The 19,135-nt window shown below is 51.9% G+C and overlaps 1 protein-coding gene across 2 annotated transcripts in view; it reads right to left on the bottom strand.

The window, feature by feature from the left end:
• The window catches only part of NKD1 (NKD inhibitor of WNT signaling pathway 1), an 89,449-nt gene that overhangs the window by 32,159 nt on the left and 38,155 nt on the right, over positions 1–19,135 (bottom strand). The window lies entirely within an intron of this gene.

Below are 19,135 nucleotides of genomic sequence, written 5' to 3'. Positions count from 1 at the left end.
CAGCAGCTGGCCTGATCCTTGCATGTGCAAGGAGTTTAAAATGTCTAGTAACTCATGCCATGGAGCAGAGCTGCGCCCAGTCAGCCTGGCAGCCCAGGCTGCCACCCACGTGTTGTCAGGTTGGCAAGGGAAGTTAGTTAGGTCCACAGGCTGGAAAACTTCTGGGATGTCAACAAAGGTCCCATCTATCTGATCCCGCTCCAGGAGGATGACTCTAGGTACAGAGGGGACCAGACTAGCGCTTGTCAAACAGCTTCTATATTTATTGGTATTCTTCCAAGAGGAGTCATGAGATCCAAAAAGATTATTTTAAACGAAGTTAAACAAGACCCTTTGGGCTTCCCAGGTGGCTCCAGTGGTAAAGAACCCACCTGCCAATGCAGGTGATGTAAGAGACACAGGTTCAATCCCTGGGTCGGGAAGATCCCCTGGAGGAGGGCATGGCAACCCACTCCAGTATTCTTGCCTGGAGAATCCCACGGACAGAGGAGACTGGTGGGCCACAGTCCGTGGGGTTGCAGAGTCAGACACGACTGAAGCGACTTAGCATGCATGCATGTAAACAAGACCCTTTAATGCAAAGCTTACTATGGTAACAGACTGCAGATACCTAAGCAGTGGCTCATGCTGCACCCCTCAAACCTATTTAGACCAGGAAGCTTTTCTCAAAAGCATCGCATGGGATTTATGTTCCGAGGAACCCACATTGGGAAATGTTCCTCTTTTGGGGGAGAGATGAGGTTTGGGTGTGGGGGGAAGGGTCACACTGCTTTCTCTCTCTTAATGCCCACAGTGATACCATGGCAGTGCTTTGTGAACCACAAAAAGAGGAGCAACAAAAAAGCCTCAACTTGGCAGCTCTCGCCAACTTCTTTTGGAAAAAAAAAAGTATAAAGAAAAAGAAAAAACACACTCTTCAAAAATTAGAAGGAAAAAAAAAAATCCTGCACTGGAGATGCTTGAGAGAAAAACCAAGAGCTCGCCTCGATTAACAAAAGAAAAACAATGCTTTGTATAGCTGATCTTATCAATCGGACACAGCTGGAGATAAATCTCATGTGTGTGTTTTTAAAGATGAACAGCTAACGTTTTATGGATTAGAGGTGGTGGTCTCTGTTCTCTTTCTTCTTTCAAATCATTCTAGGGCATTACACACCCTTTCTTAGACGTTGTTCAAATGTGGTCATTCAGACCGCTGGTGTCCCATGGACTTCAAAACCAGGCTGCATTATTCTTCGAGTCAGGATGTCTTCTCTCTCTCCTCCTCCGCCAATTATTATAATCACTGAACACTTCCTGGGCTTGTAAACTGGCTGTTTGTGTTAACAGAACTGGAGCTGACAGGGGAACTGGGAGATGGTGACAGGAAAGGGCCGCGCTCGGCTGGCATCATTAGATGGCTGGGACACCCCGGCAGCCAATTAAAGCCGATCTTTCATGCCGGGGAGAGAGACGGGTGCCGCTTCTCCAGAAAGGCTGGCAGGCAGCGCGTCCTCACAGGAGCGGGTGACCATCTTCAAGGGAAGCAACAGCCCTGCACGTGCAGAAGCCCAATGGAGGCTGGGAGCCGGAGCTGACCTCTGAGCCACCCTGACCGCTCCTGGCAAAGCCAACAGGACCCGTGAGATGGAAACTTCTGGGCACTGGCATCTTTTTTACTGGCACACTCAGAGGAGTCTAACGACTCCACACGTCACCAGCAACAAAGCAGCCTTCTGGAAGAAGCCCCATAACGATGCCTCGCACCCACAGTCATCACTCGGATGACGGCTTCAACACTCCCTGAGAAGAACTGTCTGCTGAGCGGGCCCGGCTCTCTTGACATATTAAAGATACGTCTCTGCATATGAAAGCAGAGTTCTGGCAAGTTCTGGGGTCGGTCTCTTCCCACTAAACCTCACCCTGCTCTGTGTAAGACATCGACAGCTCCTCAGCACTGTGGTCTGCTGACACCCAGGGCTGTGTGGCTGCTCAGCTATGGCAAACATTCATTTCCTCCACTGACCCAGACAGCCTAGGGCCCAGGGAGTGCGGTGTCTGTGGTCCTCCAGCTTTGAATCACCAAGCCAGAGGCCACATAAAATGTTGAGTCAGACACAGAATCACATCCTGCCTCCGTGGCCTCCCTCGCCCTGGATATGGGGCCAGCCACTGCCTTCTGGGAAATCTCAAACTACTTATCTGTAAAATGGGCACAGTGATAAACCATTAAAAAGTCAGCTGACACTTAACTGTGCATTTCCGATGTGCCAGGCACTTTATAATATCTCCCTTTATCATCGTAACAGCCCTGCTCTTTCCATCTCTTGAAGAACAAATGCTCATAAAAATGATGCGTAAAATTTAAAGTGAAAGGTATAATTGTTACTGTTTTTTCCTATAAAGTGCCTCAACCCTCAAGGAATGAGATAGGAAAATAATGCCAATGACAGTCACTTGCATCCCCAAGCCCTCATGATATATATGAGGTACTGATCAATTGGGATCTTCACCAGAACCTCCAGAGAACGGGGTTCCCAATAGTTCTGTGGGTTTAAATGAGGAGGAGCCTCCAAGAGGCCAGGAGACCCTGCTGTGGATCATCAGCAGAGCCAAGACTTGAGCCAGCTCCTTCAGGGGCCTGACGCGACCTTGTACAGTGGAATTAGGGCATGGGATGGAGGTGGCCAAGAATCCTGGCACTTTCTGGGGACCAAGAATCATGCTTAAAGAAGTGCAGAAAATCAGCCCAGCCAGCAGCTCCAGTGTATCAGAGACCAAACACTCCCCTCTGTCCCGCAGGACTCGAAGGCCCCGCGACTCCTCCTCACTAGGTTTGGGACAGGGCCAAGCCTCAGCCAGGAGCCTTCCTGCAGGATGGTCTTAAGGGCCAGGCCCCAAACCCTGCATGCAGCGCTCCTGGCCACGAGTCCCAGGGGAGCCCCAGTCCAGAGGATGGAGGGCACGGAACTGGTACTGCTCAGACCTTGGTTCAAATCCCTGCTCTACGCGGGTGAAGGAGGTTTATCTCCAGTGTTCCTCAGTCTCCCCATCTCTGCATAGGGATGAGAGCAGTCACTCTGTCCCAGGGCAGGTGTGAGCCATCACACAGAAAGTACTTAGCATTACATCTGATACCATGACTGGGGCTTGACAGACAGTGGTTACCAGTTATTACTTGCACTCTTACTGTCAAATGGCTACCAGAACATTGCTGGGCAAAGCTGAATGGCTCACCAGACCCGAGGTGCCCCCATAGACACAGAGAAACACGCTCTTCCCCTGTCTGGTGCATATTTCTGGTGCTTTGCATTTAACCCCCATGGCAGTCCTTTGAGGTAATACCATTATCATCCCCACTTTACAGATGAGAAAACTGAGACATAGAGAGGTTTAGTGACTTGCCCAAGGTCACACAGCTAGTAAGTGTCAGAGCCAGGATTGAAAGCAGGCTGCATGGCTCCAGAGCCCATACTCTTCACCACACTGCCCTGGAAGAAGCCCAAGAGTAGGGTACGGTATGCAGTGACCTCCCTTACAGCTCTCTTCATCCACTCAGCCATCACGGCCCCCTCTCTTCTGGTCTCTAGGACAGTCAGACACAGCCTCTGCTCCAAGTTCTGATCAAAGACCTTCCTGGATCCACACACCTCCAGCCCCACCCAACCTGGTGCCAGGCTGCCTCCTGCCCAGCGGCCAGGCTGAGTGGCCACAGGGCCCAGACCTGCCTCCCTCCTGAGTCCCAGCACTGCCCCTCCTCTGCCCCACACCGGGCCCCAGGACGAGAGGCCAGCTCCTCCGGGCGCTGAATGTGCAGCCAGCACCAGCCCAGAGCCCAGAATTGCAGGCACAATGCCTTATAAGGCCTCCAGGGATGGGAACCCACATCAAAGCAGGGCCTTGGGGAGCGGGCTGGAGTTCAGTTAGGGTTTTTCCTCTTTGTCTTTGAGACTTCGTACTCCTGAGCTTAATATCTTTCCCCACCGCCTGCCCCAGCAGTTCTTTGTCAATCTTTCTGTTCTCTAAGAGCTAACAGATGTTGGTGCCACGGGGTTTCAAAGGCAACTCCTGGTGCCCACAGAACACGGCACAACTTACAGATTCCAAGAATGCACGCGGCTGGGACAAGCCAGGGGAAGAGAAGGGTGGGAGGCAGGACCCAGCCACCCTGTAACCCTGAGATCCAAGCAGCCTGCCCTGGAGCTGATCCAGGAAATTCCTGGCGAGCTCCCTCTTCCCAGTACACTCCACAGAGGCAGCGTTCCTGCACTCAGGGCGTTCCTGGGGAACCAGCGCTGCTGCATGCAGGCCCCTCGGAGAGCAAGCTCTGGACGTTCAGGGCAGGGATGCTTCACTCCCAGAACCCAGCTGGACATGGGAGTCAGGCGCCTGCCCACCCCTTGGGAGTTGAGTGATAGCAGATGCCTTACTTAACCCCTCTGGGCCCCTTTTTGCTCCTCTATAAAATGGGGATTTCGTTGTCAAAGAGGAGTCAGTAAGAAAATGCAGACCAGATACCTAGGACAGTGTCTGATGCAAATGGGGGAGGGGAACACAAGCGTGAACTTCTCCTTCTGCTGCACCCTATTCCTGCCATGTGCTTGGCACATTCTCACATTTTATCCTTGCAAAACCCTAACACCCAGCGATTCAATGCCTCAGTGTCCACCCTGGTGCACAACACTCGTGCATATGCACCAGAGAGACATGTTCAGGTTCAGTGAGGTGGGGGGCAAGGCTGTTTCTATTTGCCCACAGTCAGAAACACGTTGGACACCCAGCAAAGGAAAGTGAACTAATCTATGTGTGGAAAACCACACAGAGGCTCAAAAGAGCCAGGTAGATCTGCACACACTGACACACAGAAGCCACGCCACAGGCAAGACACACAGGATACGATTCTACTTGTAAACTCAAGAAAACGCCAAACACACTCGGGGACAGGTACACAAGATCCACGGTTACTCCCAAGGAGGGGAGGGAGATCAGATGGAGGGACACAGGAGTCACAAACTTCATCAGAATGGTTCCAGTTTTTAAGGCAAGCGTCCTCCTGTGCCACTTGGGTCATTAAAACACTGTTTTAGCAAAATCACACACAAGAACCCGCTTGACAAGAGAGGGGCCTGAGGCTCAGCCAGGAGACTAAGTGGCTGGTTCAAGGTCACTTAAGACAAGAAAGTGACAGGGAGGGTCTAGGGCTCCGCGGCCCCGGGCTGCTTGTCTGGAAAATGGGGCAGAAGGCCACCATGATGCTCATGGGCTTTCTGGGGCTCCAGCCCCCCACCCAGCAGCAGGGAGACCGCTTCTCTTGGGCTTCACTCAGGAATCAAGAGTGAGAGGGCTATTTTCTGAGTTGTAATGTCCTCGATTCCAACATGCGCCTCTAACCTTTGTTATTTCTGCCTCCTGAAAGTGTTCTCTGGCCCCCCAAGTGTGCTCTATGCACACGGGCCAGGGAATAAGTAGAGGGTGCCGGCAACAGCACTAGAGAGGGCTTCTGGGGGCCCGGACTCCAGAGTCAGGGGCTGGGGATTCCCTCCTCCTCAGAGATGACAGGGAAGCAGACTCACTCCTCCCAAGCCAGATTCCAGCAGAATGCAGCAGACCTCAAGGCGCAGCTTCCCAAGAGAAACGGCACCTCCTCTCAAAGGAGCAAATCGGGGCAGAGCCCTCAGCCACTCCGTCGAGGACACTGCAGCCTCGAGGGGTCACAGGTCACCTGTGGGAGCTCTAGGTCTACCTGCCCAGCATGTGTCCTCCGGCTGCAGCGAAGCCAAGTGGAGTTGTCCCCCGGGGTCCTTCTCATGGGAGCTGGTGGAAAAGACGTCTTCTCTGGTGTCGAGGCTGTGCCTCATCTCCTCTCCAGCTGCTGGAGAAGGTCCACCCAGGAGAGAACGCCCCCCCCCCACCCCCACCATCCGCAGGGACAGAGAGAGGCCCACGCGGGAGAGGGTGCTCGTCCACGGCCTCAGGTCCAGCCTTCTCTAACAAGGAGGCTCCCCGAGGGCAGGGATCTGGGTCCATTTTGCTCCAGGACAGGGCTTGCTGCACAGAAGACACTCAAATATCTGTTGAATGTATTCTGAGTCAGACCCACTCTCACTGACCTTTCCTGGGGACCGAACAGCTAAATTGCCACAGAAGCCACTAAACTGCCTTCCTTGTTCACACCAATTCAGGTTACTTACAACTGAAAACTCTGACCTCCAAAGACCCCAGCACCAAGCCCAGGATTCCCAGGAAACCTTGGAGGCCAGAGGGAGGAAGCCGCCACCAGTGGCTTCGCTGCAACACCTCACGAATGTCCCCAAGCCCTACCCCACTGCGGGAGCCCGGCGAGCTGGGTGGGGGACGGGAAGGTGGGCCCCAAGGGCTGTGGCCTGCAGCGCTGGCCTGCGTGTTCGGTCTACAAGGACCAGCACTCCAGGGATGTGTGGCAGTCATTAAAATTCCTCAGATTTCTCCCTGTTTTTAATCTGCTCGAGATGTAATCCCTGGGCCCATGTCGCGGGGACTCCAGCCTGAGCTTTCTTCCTGGACTTGAAGGACTGCTTCTCAGGAAGGTGGACGGTGAGCAGGGCGTGGGAGGGGAGGACTTCTAACCCTTGGGGCCTGACTCTTGGGCCACCATGTCCCCTTCCTCTGACCCCCAGGTCCTAGACCCTACAGGGTACAAATCAGCCCCAAAGACGGATTTGTCCCATCCTGGAGACACAGCTGGCCACAGACAGCAAGGAGCCAAGCCCACATCCTGGGCTGTCAATCCAGCAAGCTGTGGGCACCCATAAGCCATCATACCAACCTCCCCCGGAACTGGGTCCCACCTGAGCCATCATGAGTACTTAATACTTTTCTTTAAATTGGCTCTCTCTGTCCTCTTAAAAAAAAAAAAAAAAAAACCTAGAGAAGGAAATGACAACCCACTCCAGTATTCTTGCCTGGCAAATCCCATGGACAAAGGAACCTGGCAGGCTACAGTTGATGGAATCCCAAGAGACTTGGACACAAGTTAGCAAGTAAACAACTGTATCGCACAGGGAACTCAACTCAGTCTGTGGTGACCTAAATGGGAAGGAAATCCAAAAAAGAGGGGGTATATATGTATACGCATAGCTGATTCACTTTGCTGTGCAGTAGAAACTAAGATAATACCGTAAAGCAACTCTATTCCAATAAAGATTTATTTAAAAAATCCTGAAAGTCTTGCCATAAGCAAGATCAATAAAATCATAGGTGTGATGTCCTAGTTGAAGCTGAGGTTTTAAAAAAATATGATGCATATGAAACCAAGGCGGAACTGTCAAAATACAAGATGTCCACCACCGACCTCAAGTCCCATCGCCCCAGTAGAATGTGGAACATGCTCTGGAAAGGACAAGGTTTAGGGAGCCCAAAGTTGAAGGCTCTGCCCCTCGCCTCCACCCTGAGCCATCAGGCTGGTTCTGACAGGAGGGGAGGAGTTGGGGGAGGAAGTGGGGAGGCAGGGAGCGAAGCGAGTACCTGGTGAGGTCAGATGAAAGAAGGTTCTCACGGCCTAAGGATCCTCCTTTTCCTGGAACCACAGGCCCTCCCTCTAGGGCTCACACTTTTGGAATGTGACTCTGGACATGGAGAACATGGCTGATGCCAACAGAAAATGGCAAAACTCAGCATGACCCAGAATGCGCCCTAACCCCCAACCTCGGGGATTTCAGGCTCTTCTGAGGAGATGACCCGACGCAAGGCAGATGGTCCGGGGCCGGGTGGGGTGCGGCGCTCGCTGCTGCATGACTGGAATTTTCCTACAAGTCAGTGTTCAAAGGAGTTTCTACAGTGGAAACCAGGATCTGATGGGCTTGTTGGGGCGTGGGAGTAACTGAGGTCATGAGTATAAAGGACTCAGTGATCATCATACCCAGCGTTTCTTTGGTAAGGGCTGGCCTATGCCAGAACTCTGCTGAGCACATTAGATGCACTGCTAAATGCTCCAAACAGCCCCATGGGTTGGGTGCTGTTCTCACCCCATTTCAGCCACCAGGAAACTGAGGCTTAGAGAGGTGAAGTGACCGTCTGATTTTGACCCTGGCTACTCTGCTTTTGGGGCTTCCCCGGTGGCGCTAGTGGTAAAGAACCTGCCTGCCAATGTAGGAGACATAAGAGACGTGAGTTCGACCCCTGAGTTGGGAAGATCCCCTGGAGAGGGGCATGGCAACCCACTCCAGTATTCTTGCTTAGAGAATCCCACGGACAGAGGAGCCTGGCCGGCTACAGGACGTAGGGTCGCACAGAGTCAGACACGACTGAAAAATGACTTAGTACAGCGCACACCTCTGCTTTGTATTGTGCGACCTCGTGCAGATGACGTCACCTGCCTGTGCCTCAGTTTCCTCATCTGAACACGGAGATGACGGCCCCCACCGGGTGGGGCGGCTGCAGGGAGGAAATAGGGCAGGTGGAAGCGCGCAGCACACGCCAGGCAGGCGGCACGTCATCAACACAGCTGTGCCTTCTCTCCCTCTGGGCCCCCTCTTTCATTCTCTGCCCTCCCAGCCTCTCTTCCAGCCCCGCTGTCTTCCGGACGTTGTACAGCTGATCAAAGCCGGACCCAGCGAGGCCTCAGCCCGCCCCACGAGGCCTTGAGCGGCAGGCCCGGCAGGCTGCCTGCACTCAGCACCTCTTAGCGTCTCTGCCTCCTGCCTGGCCACTGGCCAGTCATGCTGCCGCCGGCTGACCCTGCCACACGGCCAGCATGCCACGCCCCTGGCCTGCCACGCCGCAGACCAGCCATGCCACCGACGTGCCACGCCGCTGGCCCGCCACGCCCCTCAGCCGGGTGCTGATAACAGGACAGGCCGGAGGGGCCGGGGGTCACCTCTGATCACCGGACAGCTGGGGCGGCCGCTGCCAGCAGCTCCTGGCCTTGGGACAGGCCCCAGGTCGGCTGCCAGGGCCCAGCACATGTGCCCGGCCGAGCAGGGTGGCGGTGATCCAGGCTGCTTACGATAGATGCATGGGCGTCTGCGGACCAGAGAACGGGGCCCCCACAGACCACAGGCTACCTCTTTGTGTGGAAAGGATGTGCACCCCTGCCCAGGGCCAGGACCAGCCAGGGGCCCCAGGGAAGTGTGGTATTTCTCTCAGCCTTGAGAGTAACAGGTTTAGGCTTCTGGCTTCTGCTAATGTAAATAAACAGATGGAGTACGCTACTCTGTTTTGAATATCCCAAGGATCCTCATCAGTTTCATGAGAGAACCAGAGAACAATGGTTTCGGCTAGACTCTAGGACCCTTCTGCTACACACACACACAGAGCCCACAGCATCTGGCCTTGAAGCTCTTGCAGGAGTCATCTTCCTGCCCCTCTGATCCTAGCTGACACTAGGCCTGCCTTCCTCTCTCCCGATCTCCCTCCCCCCGCCCCAACCCCATAACCCAGCTTTGAGACCTTCTCCTCAGCTGGACTGCCGGCCTCAGGGTCTCCAAATCCCACCTGTGCTCTTTTCTCCACTGGGAGAGCCCTCTCCCCTTGACGGCTGGATGAAGTCTTACCCCTGCTCCGCTCCAGTGTGACTGCTGACTCCCAACAACACCCCCCCTACCACCAAACTGGAAACAGAGTCAAGGGTCGCCCCTCTGGGCTCCCAGAGGATGCAGTTCAGGATCTTAGCTAATGCTGTGTCACCTGATCTGTAGCTCAGTGTCCACATCTGTAAAATGGGCCTGTGACTCAGGAGTGCCCTGAGAGTCACATATGAGGTGGCCGTGAAAGAACAGAAGAGTTAAAGACACTGCCTGGGAGTGAGTGCCGTTGGGTGGGCAGGCAGGTGTGGGACAGCCGATCCCGTTTTGTTTCTAGAGTAGAGTCACATTCTCTGGAATACTTCCGGAAGGATACACAATAGCTATTCTTGGGGAGTTGAGGTGCTGTCCTTTCCATTGTCCAGGTCTGTAGAATGCCTGGGTTCTCTGTTGTCTCTCTTCTTTCTCTTTTTTAAATCATGAATATGTAGTGTTTTTACACTAAAAAGAAATTAAACTTTGTTCCACGAAGAAGAATGACACAGCTCCCTGCTTACCCAAAGGTTCCATCAAGCCCCTGGGCTGGCATCTCAGACCACACTGTCCCAGCCCTGCTCCTGATTTCTTTCCTGTGTCCAACTGGGGCAGCTCCCTCCTCCTTCTTGTTCAGGCCAGAAACCCAGGAGTCATCCTGCCACGTGTCTTCAACCCTTCTGTTCAATCCACAGTGCATCCTGTTGGCTCTGCCTTCAAAAAGGAAGACCACGTCTTCCCTCCCCCGCATGCACCGAGCACTCCAGGCCATGCAGCAGGACAACAGACAACCCTTTTCTATTCTCCGCACCCACCTCCCACCCCCTTCTCCAAGGTCCTCCTAACGCCCCACAAAGCCCCACCCAATCTGTTACAACACCTCCCTGCCTTCCTCTGTTATTTCTCTGTCACTCTGCCCGAGCCAGGCCCCTTGCTATTGCTCAAACACACTTGGCACCACCTCGGGGCCTTTGTCCTCTCTGCTTCCTCTGCATGGGATTCTTTCTTCAAACACCCCCTCCTCCCACTCCTCCAGGTTTTGGTCACCTCATCACCTGGCTGAGATCACCCCTATTTAAACTTGCAGCACCGCCTGTATCCCCTCACCCTCTTCCCCACCTCACCTTTCTCTGGGGCACTTACCACCCTCTGACACTCATAGCAGACAGAGCCTGACAGAGCCTGACAGAGGGGGCAGGCCATGAATACGTGTTGACGACTAAACACGGCTCTACAATTACTGACTCAGGAAGACATAGCCCGCGTTTTCGTCAAAGAGAAAAGCAGTTGCCAAAGAGCAGAGGGAATCCGGTTGCATCTGCTAAAATCGTCTGTGTGTGTGTTTCCATGCAGTGTAGTCTGAGAGGCCCATGTGGAGGGACCAGCACCACACCAGAACGTTCCCAGAGGTTTGTCTCCGGGCACTGGATTCAAGGTCTGCAGCTGTTTGCCATGAATGTGCAGGAGGATTTCTACAGTCAGAAGCAGTAGCCAGGCATTGGGAAGAAAACAAAAACGGCCACCTGAGCTGGTTCTAGAAGGAATGGTATGTGGGAGACTGCCACAGGGTCCTGGCTCCAATGGGTGGTGAGGTTTACAACTCTCCAGTGACGTGGGGGCTTTTCCAGTCCTTGCTGGGAGAGAAAGGCTGGAAGTCCTGGGCTTCTCGGCACCTCAGATCCCGCTGCTCCCTCCCACGGCCAAGCTGAGCTCTCAGACCATGTAAAGACCACTGCTGGAAACCCATGGCTTCTCACTGCCTTTGGCTGCACACACATAGGAAGTCAGGGGCTGGCAAGACCCCTCTTTGTGGTTCGTGCAATGCAGACAAGGTTTTGATTCCAGAAATGGCACGAGGCCAGCTGAGCATGTCAAACTGGGCTGTCACTGGGAGTGGGGGAGGGTGGCAGCTGCCCCCAATTCCCCGAACCCGCTGCACACCAAATTCTGCTGTTTCCATTCACAGGCAAGGAAGGAAGGAAGGGAAAAAAAGAAGGGAGGGAGAGACAAAAAAAAAAGGTATTGGGGATCAGGAAGGCAGCCGCTATCTGGTCTGGTCAACCACCTCTGTTCACATCACCCCACAGTGGTCCTCTGGGAAGCCCATGGAGGTCTGGGAGATGCTCTGTGGTCAGCATCCAAGGTCTGAGGATGTTCTGGAGCCTGGGGGCAAGACAGCACCCCCAACAGTGACTCCATCCATCACACCTAGACTTTGTTCAATCACAGTCCTTAGGTGATTCACCTGACTCACTCAACAACCTGGGAGCTCACCAAGGTCAGCTATCATCCCCTTTTACAGATGAAAAGACTGAGGCTCCGAAAGAGGAGGCAAGAACGTGGTGCAGTTGGGAGGGACCAGGGCCTCATGGGAGGAAGGTTCTCGGCGGGACAGGATACCTGCTGTGTGGCCATGTGGCAGGGGAAGACAGGCCTGTGGCATACGCACATCCAGCCTCCCAGACCACAGGCGTTGGGGCCAGACCAGAACCCTGGTTCAGAAAGGTCCAAACCCCCCTAAGAATGTCCCCCTGGAAAAATGCCATACAGATAAATTGCACGGTGAGCCTTTTCTCGAACTTTAGGTTAAGGACTCTCAGAGTACAGAGGGAGAACCTGAGTCCTCAAAAAGCAACAGGATCTGCTCAGAGTCACAGAGCTGAAGAGCAGCAGGGCCATGATCAGAACCCAGAGCATCCAAAGCAGGCGACAAAAGATGAGGCCTCACAGGGGCTGAAATAAAAACCAGAGTCTCTCAACTCTACCCGAGCACTCCCAGCCTCTCCAGCTGCCAGGACCAGTGGTCCATGCAGTCTGGGGAAGGTCCGGGGTTCTGCTGTGGGACTTCTCAAGCCTTTATAGACTGTTCTCATTAGGAACCCCTGAGGTGTCCACAACATGAGGGATTTCCCCATCTTCTCTAGATTCTTAGATATAGACTCACCCCTCTGTCTCATTTACCATTTCCGCATCTCCCCAGCCCCCATTCAGCATGCAGTCCCTGCCATCAGCCCAAACCAGTGAGGTTTCTTCAGAGAACCTAGGGCTTTGATGGGAGAGTCAGAGAACCCCAGATCTCCCTCCCACCCCACCCTCCTCCAGGTGGCCCCAGGCAAGTGACTGCCTGGGGCAGGAGAATGAAAGCCCAGCTTCTGGGCCTCCTGTGGGGACTGACTCTGAGCCACAACTTACAGTCCAGAGCTCCCCACAGGGTCAGGCTAAAACCAAGGCTCTGCCTGAAATTGCACCTTGCCTGCTCCTTCCCCCTCTCTGCCCGGCCTCCCTCTCCCCACTCCCGCCCCAGTCCTGGCCGGTTCTGGGAGAGCAACCTCCGCAAATCACTGACACACAATCCTTGTCTCAGGCTCTGCTTCTGTTCCTGTGAACCTAAGCTATCTCTCCACTGAACAGTCTGGTAGCTAGAGGAATCCTGACACATTTGGCTAATTCACAGGGAACAGACAGGCTGATTAGTCTCAGACAAAGGCATCACTCCATGGCCAGACCAGTGAGGTCAAGGACCGAGGGTCATAATGCCAGGGCTTGGACCTGAGTGGCAGGCAGGTAAGCATTGACATTTTTTTGTCAGATTTTTTTTTTTTTTAATGTGGACCATTTCTAAAGTCTCTGTTGAGCTTGTTACAATATTGTTTCTGTTTTACAGTTCTTGGTGTTTTGGCTGCCAGGCATGTGGGAGATTAGCTCCCTGACCAGGGATTGAGCCCACACCCCATGCATTGGAAGGCAAAGGCTTAGCCACCAGACTACAAGGGAAGTCTTGAGGATGGACCTTTCCTCCCACCTACCACCCACCCTATCTTTGAGAAAGCCTCCTCTTCTTTGAGGCCTAATTCAAGTACAGGAAGGCCTCTCTGAGCACCTCAACCGGCCCACCCCACCACCCCCCGCCCCCCACCAGACTTCCCTCGCTATTATCCACAGCTCTCAGACTGCCTTCACAGACTGTGTCTTCGGGGGGTGTCCAAGGCTGAAGCAAAGCCCTTGGTCCCTTTCAGCACCTCTGCAGTGGGCACCTGTGACTTGGACAACGCCCCCTCTTCCCTCAGCATCCACTCCTCCGTCTTCTGGCAGCCATGTAATATTCCTAAGAAAGCCACCCCTTCACAGGCTTGCCAGAGTTTACAAATAAAAACCACAGGACACTGAGTGAAGCATGAATCTCAGATTCAATCATTGTTTAGTATAAGCCTATGCCAATGCAGTACTTGGGATATAATCATATTTTAAAAGAGGGATTCCCAGATGGCATTAGTGGTAAAGAACTTATCTACCAATGCAGAAGACATAAGAGATGCAGGTTTGATCCCTGGGTCTGGAAGATCCCCTGGAGGACAGCATTGCAACCCACTCCAGTATTCTTAACCTGTCCCATGGACAGAGGAGCCTAGCAGGCTACAGTCCATAGCATTGCATAGATTTAAAAATATATACTTTATTTGAAATTCAAATTGAACTAGGCACTGTATATTTTATATAGAAATCTTCCCCTCCACCATTTTCATCCAAGAGGTGCAGACAGGGCTGATTTCTCCCCCTAGCCCGACAAGGAAGGACTCATGTCCCCAGGTCTGACCAACGAGAACTCTGTACATCCCTGGTCACAGGGATTGGCCAAGTATGGGCACATGGCCCAAGGTCAAAGAGATGCAATCCCAAGGACATCTGCTCTCTTTTTGGTGACATTAATGAGATGTGAGGGTAGGGATCTGACACTGAGGAAGACATTTTACCTCCTTACAGGGAAAGTCTATCTAAGAAAAAAAGCCATCACAGAGGGAAAGAGAACCAGGAGGTAAAACAAAAGAAAATACGCAGTGACAACACAGTGCACCTGGATCAAACTAGAGCTTCTCCTAGACTTTTCAGTTATATGAACCACTAAATTTCCCCTTCTCACTTAAGCCAGTTTGAGCTTGTTCTCTGTCATGAACGAGTTCTGCTCAATTCAGCCTCCTCTCACCCCACCCACCCCTGGGACAACAGTGGGCCCAGAACCCACGCTCAGAGAGTATTTCAGCTGCATATGTCTGTAACTTTATACCTCACTGGGCAAGGTCGTGTGGGATTATGGGAAAGCCTGGGCTTTCGAGTCAGGCAGGCTGTTCCCATCCCAGCTCTGTCCCATCCTTCTTCCAGGACCTTGCATGAATAACTCAACTCTCGCGAGCCTCAGTTTCCTCATTGGTAAAACAAAGATCCTAGTACCTAGACCTGGCCTGCCCATATAATTTCACTGCCCAAACCAGGACCCTTCTGAGAGTAAAAGGGGGCAATTATAAGAACCAGGCTTAGACAACAGGAGCGGCTGGAACTCTCTTGGGTGAGCAGGCCAGTGGTAGCATGGACCTCCAACTGACCTTGCCGACCTCCTCCTGAGCCATGGTCAGGGTGTACCATCCTGTCCACCCTCCTCTCTGCCCAGGACACTCGCCCCACTCTCTCCTTCTAGCTACTTCCATCTCAACTTTAATGTCCCCTCTTGGAGGCGCTCTCCTGTGGCACTCAGACTCAGTATGGTCCCCAGTCTGTACCCTGGCCACCGGTGACAACCTTCTTGCCCTCAGGGGTCTTTATAACTATTCCTTGCGGCTGGCCAGTCTCCCGCATGGCTAACTCATCGAGGACAGGGACTGTACATTTCTTCTTCATTCCTGAAGGCCCTACAGACCTGGCCCAGTGCCTGGAATACAGAAAAGGGCAGCCAAAAAAGTAAACAGCTAAGCCTCCTTTTCCTCCTCTCTGCAAATCCCGTATTTTCTTCATGTTGATAAACCCAGCTTGGGTGAGCTGTCAAGCAGGGCCAAATGGGACTCGGATCACAGAGCGGGGAGGGTGTGGGGCAGGGGTACGGCCTGCCCCCAGCCGGCCAGGACACGCTAATCATGGTCTCAGAGCCAGCGACTCTGGGGACGGCAGCCCCAGGAGGCCTCACCCAGCTCGGCAGTCCCTAGGCGGCGGCGGCAACTCACTGGCCCCACGACAGCTTTCATTGATCTGGGGCCAGCGGGGACTGGACCCAGGCCGGCTGCCTATTCCAGAATCCAGCCCTGGCTCCTGCTCAAAACACAGGCCCGGCGTCTCCCCGCAGCCCCAGCCAGCTTTGTCCTCGGCGGCCGCAGCCAAGTCACTGCCCAGAACACAAATCGGGCAGGTGCAAAGGGGCCTGTCCAACCTGAGACCAAGCCCATGACACCCCACACGCAGCCCCAACTGTTCCACCCACGAGCAGACGTGGCGTCCCTTTGGGATGCCCTTCCCACACAGCAATCCTGGCTTAACCCGGGAGGTCTTGCTGCTTGAGTTCTTGGTCCAGACAGGCTCCCAGCCTGAGGTCAGCTCGCTGGAGGACACTTTGCCAGACCGGCTCCTTGACTCACACCCCAGTCCGGATGGCACAGCATTACTTATTTCCACAGGCTTCCTCCTCTGCTCTATAGGCCTCAATGGCTCCCTATTCCTGACCTCAAATCGCTCTGTAGCCTTGCCCTTCCTTCCCAGTCCTGTCATCAGGAGACAAGAGGTTATGGGGTGGAGGAATACTAGCCTGGGAGCCATACACTCTGTCTCATTTTCACTACTTGTGCAAAGGGAGGACACAGCGCTCCAACAGTCCACGATTCCATGGCTCACAATAAAGCCAAACAGCCAGGTCCTGACCTCCGTCCTTCTGCTCTTCAGGCTACCCTGAAGGGCTCCTGCCCACTTACAAAGCCACTGGTCATCTCTCAAGACTGCTGCTCTCAAGAGCAAAGGCGCCTTGAGGAGAACAAAGGAGATGTGTAGGATCCAAATGCGTCCCTCAGTCAGATTCTGGATCAGCCCAGCACGTAGCTCCCCTGGCCCCATACTTCCCACCCCAGGAGTGAGACAAATGAGAAACGGCGAACACCTAATGCACTAAAACACTTCAGGCAGGACCCCAGCAGCTCAGCTTACGTGTACCTCAGAAAATAACACTTATCAAGGTTAACTTCATGATAGGTTGAGTCCTAATGGCCATGAGCTCAGATGATGCCACAGGGGCCAAGAGAATCGCAAAGTGAGGCGGGCCCAGATTCAGCCCTGGGTTCGGGTCTTTGCTCTGTCACCGACCATCTGTGAGATGCTGGGCAAGTTGTTAATTTCTCTGTGCCTCAGTTTCCTCCTTTGTATCATGGGGAAATAATAATACCTACCTCGTGGAGTCGTTGTGATGGTTAAATTAGATAATGAAGTGTCTAGCTTAGAACAGTGTCTAGCTCATAAGAAGCTCTATATAAACATTGGCTCAACAAATAAAACTAAAGGTTAATATAAAGTACATAAAGAGGTACTCATAGAAAAGAAGAATGATTCCCCTCCCCACCAAAAAGGATGACTGGATACCTTTAGCTTTCGTTGGCTTTTACATATAGGAAAGTATAAATTTTGCTTTTTCCACGGGAGGTATGCCAGTCTTATTTGAGGTTACTGATATGTTCTTGTATTATCCTATAAGCACAGAAGGATCAATATGGGGAGACGAAGTTGGGCCAAAGAGTCCTGGAAGAGGCTGGGCCTCTTCCAGAAATAAAGGCTGGACTGGCTAGAGAGGTTACTTACAATGCCAAGGTCAAAAGAGGGATTCCACATGATTTGCCTGCCCATTTCCTTTAGAAAGGAGCAGGAATGGCCCAGACTGGAGCCACCACGCCCAGGAGATGAATCCTCAAGGTGGCCCCACTAATTAAGGACGCTACTAGCAAGGCACAGCCCTACCTTCATTGTGTCCCTGTTGCAGCTAGTACTTCACAAGGCCAGGGGAGAGGGCTGTGAGCACTGGCCACTTGCTGGCTGTTGAAACGCTGGACTACAGAAACGCAAAACCAAACAAAACCCCACGAGTTCCTTGTAGACAGCACACGGTTGTTGCTTTCTCCTTTGTTATTTTTTTAATCTATTCAGTCACTCTATGTCTTTTAACTGGAGACTTAAATCCATTTACATTTAAAGTAACTATGGAAAGGGGAGGATTCACTATTGCCATTTTGTTCATGCCTTCTGTTAGTCTTAATTCTTTTGCCCTCTTGCTGTCCTCTTTCCTGTTTTATTGGATTTTTTTACTGGCATGCTTTTACTCCTCTCTTTTTTTCTTTTGTGTAGCTTCTCTGCGTATTTTCTTTGTGGTTACCATGGGGCTTACATAGAATATCTCAGTTATTAGAATCTATTTTAAGTTGCTGAAAACTTGGGTTCAAAAACTCAAACATAGAAAAACTCAACACTTACTTCTCCCCCTACCACATTTCACATTGTTGTTGTCACAATTTACATCTATTTATATTGTGCATTTATTAACACATTTTCTAGTGATAGGCATTTTTAATACTTTGTCTTATAACTTTTGTACTGGAGTTAAAAGTGACTTGTGCATGCGTGCTAAGTCGCATCAGTTGTGTCTGACTCTTTGCGACCCCATGGACTATAGTGCCCCAGGCTCCCCCGTCCGTGGGATTCTTCAGGCAAGAATACTGGAGTGGGTTGCCATGCCCTCCTCCAGGGGATCTTTCCGACCCAGGGATCGAATCTGTGTGTCCTGCAGCTCCCGCATTGCAGGCAGATTCTGTACCCTTTGAGCCACCAGGAAAGCCCCTAAAAGTGACTTACCCACTGTTATTACAGTATTCTGTATTTGTCTATGTACTTACCTTTACCAATGAGTTTTATAATTTCTTACATTATCGTGTCACTGTTGGATTCTGTTTAGTGTTTCTAGTAAGGCAGGTCTACTGGCCTCCCTCAGCTATTATTTGCCTGGGAATAATTTTATTTCTCTATCATTTCTGAAGAAGTTTTGCCAGGTATAGTATTTTTGGTTGGCAGGTTTTTATTTTTCTTTCAGTACTTTTAAAATAGCAAGACTTCAAAAATATATTAGCGTTCCCATGTTTGCGACAGGATTATTCACAATAGCCAGGATGAAGAAACAATGTTTCCTTCAGTAGACGACTAGATAAAGAAAATGCAGTATATATATATAGTTGAATACTACTCAGCCTTTAAAAAGAAGGAAATTCTATAATATGCAAAAACATAGACCAGCTGCATAGATGAATATTATGCTAAGTGAAATAAATCAGTCACAGAAGGACAAATAATGCATGCTTCCACTTATATGAGGAACTTAAAAGCAGATTCATAGGCTCAAAGAGTGGAGTGGTGTTCTCAGGGGCTGGGGAAGGGTAGAAATGGGGAGTTGCTAGTCAATGGGCATAAAGTTTCAGAAAAGCAAGATAAATAAGCTCTAGAGAACAGCTATACAACACCGTGAAGTGAAGTTACTCAGTCATGTCCGACTCTTTGCAACCCCTTGGACTGTAGCTTATCATGCTCCCCCATCCATGGGATTTTCCAGGCAAGAATACTGGAGTGGGTTGCCATTTACTTCTCCAGAGGATCTTCCCCACCCAGGGATTGAACCCGGGTCTCCTGCATTGTAGGCAATGCTCTTTACCATCTGAGCCAGCCACCATACCAGTGCCATCGTACCAATAGTCAAATAAAACATATTCTTGGACACTCAACAATTTGTTAAGTTAATTTAATTTGTTAAGTTATTCTCATGTTAAATGTTCTTACCACAA

Source organism: Dama dama, chromosome 4, assembly GCF_033118175.1.
Source record: "Dama dama isolate Ldn47 chromosome 4, ASM3311817v1, whole genome shotgun sequence".
In the NCBI taxonomy this organism is placed as follows: domain Eukaryota; kingdom Metazoa; phylum Chordata; class Mammalia; order Artiodactyla; family Cervidae; genus Dama; species Dama dama.
Note: the sequence above shows the minus strand (reverse complement) of the source record. Positions and strands in the feature narration are given on the sequence as shown.